This window comes from Puma concolor, chromosome A3, assembly GCF_028749965.1.
Source record: "Puma concolor isolate L17-30 chromosome A3, mPumCon1.1.hap2, whole genome shotgun sequence".
In the NCBI taxonomy this organism is placed as follows: Eukaryota; Metazoa; Chordata; class Mammalia; order Carnivora; family Felidae; genus Puma; species Puma concolor.
The window spans coordinates 30931367-30938102 of record NC_141669.1 but is presented as its reverse complement, the minus strand read 5'-3'; positions in this window follow the sequence as shown (position 1 = coordinate 30938102).

Genomic DNA, 6736 nt, shown 5'->3' with positions numbered 1-6736 from the left:
CCAGGTAGACCAAGGAAACTTTATCAAGTAGCTTTGGACAGAGAGCACACATAAATACTCATAACATACATAACATGCAGGATGTGTCCACTATAGTGACGGAGGAACACGGAGCATATGTGCAGAGCCTTGGTCCCCTTATGTTACCTGGGCTCAGTCACTTAGAGTTGCTGCTCTCTAAGAGGCCACAGGCGCTGGGGTAGAGCAGGTTGCTGACTATAATTGCTGCTCTGATTATAAAATCGATACCCATTTGTCAGTGTCTTTCCAAAGCCTGTGTTTTTCAATTAAAGCTGCCAACTCTGCAGAGAGCTGTCTGCTCTCGTAACACAGCAATCCATGGTCCTGTCAGAAGAATAAGATGTAAGTAATAGCTGAGTGTCTGTGCTCAGCTACCTTCCCGTTCGCAGAGCACCATCAATGCTTTGCCTCCCATGCCTGTAACAGATCAGGATCTGTTAAAATGTAATTTTCAAAAAGGTAAAATCATGACTCTCAGACAAATATAAAAAGTACGCTTGTTGAGTGTTTTATTTAACTCATTAATTAATGAAGTAAACAGCAAGACATTAGAACTGGTTCAAAAAGCATTTGAGAAGCCATGTATATATATATATATATATATATATATATACACATACACATTTATAACCCCAGAAGACATCAACCAGTTATATATATATACATACGTATATATATATAACTGGTTGATGTCTTCTGGGGTTATAAACCTTTTGGGTTATCTTTTCCATTAGACAGGAGTTTTTTTGTATCTCTTTAAGAAAAGATCCAAAGCTAATCTTTATATTAAGGTTTAAGATTTATATTCACAAAAAAAATAAAAAAGATTTTATTAAAAAAAAATAGGCAACCCATAGAAAGTCAAACCCCCGGACTTCATAGAAAAACACTTAGGGCTCCCTTTTGGCTATTTTGAAGTTACTAGTAACTTCCTGACAGGTCTCTGGTATTGGAACTAGAAACAGACTCAGAAAATCTGTAGGAGCGAAGTCTGTATCACCTAGTGTTTAAAAGGCAAAACTATGGAGACAGTAAAAAGATCAGTGATAGCCAAGGGTTTGTAGGGGACTGCATAGGAGGAGCACAGAGGATTTTTCGGGCAGTGAGAATACTCTGTGTATACTGTAGTGATGGATACATGTCCTCATGGATTTGTCCTGAACCACGGAATGTACAATGCCAGAGAGAGCACGACTGTAAACTATGGACTCTGGGGGATTGTGATGTGTCAGTGCAGGTTCATCCGTTGTAACAAACCTGCTGCTCCAGGGCAGGGCTTTGACAGTGGGAAGACTGCACGTGTGTGCGGACAGGGGCATATAGGAAATCTCTGTATGTTCCTCTCAATTCTGTTGTGAACCTAAAACTGCTCTTAAAAAAAGTTTTGAAAACACAGGAATGCTTATCAATAAACAAATGTCCACAGCTCTCCTCCAAGCTGAGAGGTACAAATGACAGTCTCTCTCCCACATAGCCTTCAGACACTCCTTGGCCAAATTTCCTCACCTTAAATATAACCCAATTACATCAACGGGAAAAAGGAGAAAGGAAAGCAAACCTGATGAGCAAGTGGGTCAGACAAATTCAAGTTAAGAATTCCTACCCTAAAGGCCTGAAGAACTAAACGTGCTCGAAGAGGACTTCAATTATTTGGATGCTATAACTTCTCTTTCTTTCTTTCTTTCTTTCTTTCTTTCTTTCTTTCTTTCTTTCTTTCCTTTTCTTTCTCCCTCTCTCTCTCTCTTTCCCTCTCTCTCTCTTTCTCTTTCTTTCTTTCTTTCTTTCTTTCTTTCTCTGAAACAGACAAATGCAATTTTGAGTGTACTTCTGGGATTGCATGATTTTGGAATCCAACAGTAATATTTATCATCAAATAAAGAAGCCATCGACTTTTTAATTTTTTTTTTTTTTTTTTAAAGAAAACCACTTTTTTTTCATGTTCAAGACAGAAAGAGAGACAGAGCATGAGCAGGGGAGAGGTAGAGAGAGAGGGAGACACCAAATCCGAAGCAGACTCCAGGCTCCACACTGTCAGCATGAAGCCCGACATGGGGCTCAAACTCACAAACTGTGAGATCATGATCTGGGCTAAAGTCAGATGCTTAACCAACTGAGTCACACAGGTGCGCTGCCATTGATCTTTTTAAAAGATGTCAACCATCTGAATCATTTCCATTCCCTGCCACCACCATCCTCTGCTCTCCAAAAAAGCAATTCAAAGCTTAAGAAAGCAAGTAAAACATCACCAAAGTCAAGCTGCTAAAATTAAGTCATTTCTGGCAGGTAAATTTAATGACTGAAGAGTTTGGGTATCTTACAGAATCCATGCACATTGCTTAAGACTGAGTATTCTAAATTATAATGAAATTCTATAATTACTGCATTTTTATTTTTGGAGACACCTGTATCTCTGTCTCATATAAAGTTGCTTATATCTATAACATCTACAAGTTACATGCATTATTGTTGTATTTCTTTGCTGCTGAATCCTTGATTAGAAATGCAACTTCCAATTATACTATTCTCCATCTAATATTTCTGTGGGACTGTATTATTTATACTTTAGAGTGGAGTTTTTAGAAACTAGTTACCTCTGTGTCAGTCAGGGTGGGGTCAGTTATATGGTAGGCAAAAACTCCAGGAAGTCGGTGACTTAAAACAACAAAGTTGCATTGCTCATTCACACTACATACTGCTTTGGGCTGGTGGGGGCTCTGCTCCCCCTTGCCCTCACTTAGGTCTGGGGCTGGTGGAGTCACCATTATCAGAAACCTGCTGGATGTCATGGCAGAAGAAAATAAAGTATGACACATATACATAGGGCTCTCGCCCCACAGTGACACATGCCACTTTCCTTCACATTTCACTGGCCATGTGGCAATGCCTAATCTTAAGAAAGCAGGAAGTGCAATTCTAAAGAAGAGAGAGAGGGGCACCTGGATGGCTCAGTCAGTTGAGCGTCAGACTTTGGCTCTGGTCTTGATCTCACAGCTCATGGGTTTGAGCCCCGCTGTCAGGCTCTGTGCTGACACCTCGGAGCCTGGAACCTGCTTCAGATTCTGTGTCTCCCTCTCTGTCTGACCCTCCCCCATTTGCGCGCACGCGCGCGCTCTCTCTCTCTCTCTCTCAAAAATAAATAAACATTAAAAGAAATTTTTTAAATGAAGAGAGAATATTGGCGACCTAAGCCCAGTCACCACCAAAAGTTATTTTGGGATGCAGGGTCTCCTATTTAAAAAAAAAAAAAATTTTTTTTAATTCTTTTAGCTATATTGATTTAGCTATCAACCAGTGACATATTTATCAAGTTAGATTAAGTATAAATTTTGTCCTATCTATTTAAACCTTTGTCCATCTGAAACTTCATCCAAATGCAGATTTTGTGTGCCTGTGTGCCCTTCACCTTAGGCAAAATGCCATAGAAATGAATAAGACAAAATCCCGGTTGGGTAATTTGGTTTTGCGCCAGGAGACACAGCTTTCTTTCTGGAAAGGGCTCATGTTTGGGACTGGCTGTAGTTCCTTTTTCCATAAGGTCTGAACCTGTCAACTCCACAACACAGAGAGTTCATTTGTCACTCTGGCATTCATGTGAGGATTAAATTAATGCTGGTGTTTTGAGGAAATTTCATTTAGCAAATTTGAGTTAGTGGTGATTTTGTGGTTTCAACTTTCTTTCCTTATTATTAGTTTTCTACCAGCTTAGCGTTGCTGAATCCAGACTTCAAAGCATAAAATTCTCTGGACACAGCAGAATGAGGTGTATATGGAATAAGGGGAACCATTGCCAAGGATTCCCAGGAGGTCAGAGGCCAGGTTCACGGCATTGCTGTAACTATGTGTGGCAGGTGTCTCCTCAAGAAAAGGCCTGCAAGGAGAGGTGGGCTCAGAGTCCACTCTGGTGATCAAACCTGAAAACAGACTCCTCTAATGACAAGGTGCTGAAAGAAGGTCATGTGGACCCTTATCTCGTTAAATGATTCAATAGCACTGTGCCAACGCAAAGAGGGAGTGGCAAGAGGAAATGCCCTAAATGTCTCCTCCTGTCCTCCGATCTCCAGCCTCCGGACACTTTCTCCCACTGGCCAAACCCAAGTGCAAACCAGAGGGCAAGGGATCCTGGGAGATACAGTTCAATGAGGCCAGTCTGTTGGAGCACAGAGCAAGGAAGAGAATGGATTTGGCTGGCTTACCACCTCACCCAATTAAATGGTGCTGTATGCAAATGTGTTCTCTTTTTTCTCTATCTGGCCAGACTACTTCTGTTCTATTTATCTTCTCCTTAGCATTCTCTATCTGAAGAGACTTCAGTTTTCCTTACTTTCATTGCTGAATCCAAAAGAGCTTAATAATAAAAGCCAATTTATAAATTAAAATATAAACAAGCAATGCTTCTCTCTGTTATCTGGGAATATTACAAGTTTATTGCATGTTTACTAACTCATCACACACACAGCCAGGAAGGGAGAGATTTTTATTTAATTTTAATTTTTTTAAAACTAGGCTTTATTTTTAGAGCAGTTTTAGAGTCACAGTAAAATTGAGAAGGACAGAGATTTCCCATATACTCCTGGCTCTACATATGCACAGCCTCTCCCACTATCAAAACCCTGTGCCAGAATGGTGCATTTATTATAATCGATGAACCCACACTGACACATCACAATCGCCCAGAGTCCATAGTTTACAGTAGGGTTCACTCTTGGTGTTGCACATTCTGTGGGTTTGGAAATATGTGTAATGACATGTATCCATCATTATAATATCATAGAGTATTTTCATGGCCCAAAATATCCTCTTTGCTCTGCCTACTCACATTTTTCATTTTTAAACATTATAATCAGAAATCTCAAGAGATTAAATCTTGAACTTTAAAAAGCTTAATATGTTCCTGGCACATAAACAGAACAAAAAATACTAGAGTGAACTATTGCCTGAAATTTTTGGGAAATGGGATGACATAGGACTATTGCTATAGACATCATAACTAATCTATCCGTTTTCAAGGCTTGCAACATGATTGTAACCGGCAAGCCAAACAAACATACCCTGCAATGTATCAAAACACTTTATTTTAAATATGTACTTGGTGGAGGTGATCTTCCCCAGTCCCTGGAAGAAAACACCGACTTTTCTGGCTACCTTAAGTCATAAAACCTAGGCTCAACTCACAAATTGAAACTATCCAGCCCAAATAGTTTTCAATATCTGAGGTCAAGTTAGAGTAGTCTTTTTCCCTTTCTCGTCTAGAACCTGTTTCAAGCAGAACCCTTGCAGGGGCCACGGGGGTTATGGTTGCTACTCCTCATTTCCTATTCCTTGTCTTAGCTTGGTAATCAGGTCTCAGCCCTCTGGGTCCGGTGTGAGAGATGCAGGAAGGAAAAGAAGACCAAGGGAAGTGTCTTCCTTGGTGATAGCTTTGTTCTCTCTGGGCCCCTCATTCAGAACTTCTCAGCTTGATATTTTGTTCCCGTTCTCAATTAGCAGGCTGCAAGTTCTGGTCTAGAAACTCTCCTTTTTCTACCTACTCCTTGGAGTATTGCCCACAGGGGTCTTAGTTTCTCACTGGCTTTGGCTGGAGGTCCCCCTCAGATCTTTGCCGTCTGAGCCTGTGCAACACGGCAGCTTGTTTCATCAAAGCCCACAACCTGAGAGTGCAACAAAGGGAGTCCAGCAAAACAGAAATCACATTCCTCCGTCACCTAATTTCAGAAGAGGCATCCAGTTATAATCTATTCATTAGAAAGAAGTCACTAGGTCTAGCCCACACTCAAGGGGAGGATATTACACAAGGGCATGAATACCGGGCCGTAGAGAACATTGAGGCCCATCTTTGAGAGATGCCTGTATCACAGACTTAAAACAGTTTCAGCTCATCTCTCTCTGCCTGACCTACTTATGGAAACACTCATGTGTCCTCCACTCTCACAAATACTGGGACAGAACCACCAGCTCTATGTACCTGCCACTGGGCTCCTTAGCTCTCCTAGGTGTGAGTCAGGCATTTAGGTCATTAGAACAGCTGCAGTTCCCCTCAAGGAATGTACAGAAAACCCTCCAAGCGACCCTTTGATGCCTTCTCTCGTGAGACCTGGGATTAGGAGATACTTCCTCCAACCTCTTTTTTCCCTGTGAGGAAGGGGGATAGGAACTCACAAAAAACACCACTTCTCTCCCACAAAAATCTGCTGATAAAACCTCCCTCCCCTAGCTCTACTCTCTCTACCCTTTCATTTCCCAAAGTCAACTAGGATGCTCTAGAGTTTCCAGAATGGTGAAAGTGCTTCTTGGGCATTGGTTTTGTAAAGTCTGAACATGACAATGTGCCTCACACTCATTTGGGGGATGAATGTCTAGCATATTGTTGCCTCCGCTTAGACTGAAGAAGGAAAAGATACATTTTAACATCCTCTACTCATTTCAAATAATCTTGATGGTCCAGAAGGCTCTCAGTAATTTTCTAGTATTATCATTATGATCATCTGTTTTTACGTTCCTGGGGAAAAAATGCATAAGCATCTACTTTATTAATACCAGAAGTCAGTTTTTACAATATAATCATAGCTATAAACTGATTGCAAATAATTTATTCAACATGCACTAATATATCCTTTATTTTAATGCTTTACTATAATTTTTAAGCTCTATTCTGAGGTAAGGACGTCACCTTTTTCTTTTTCTGATTTTCTTATTAGATGGAATTTATAAAGTAATC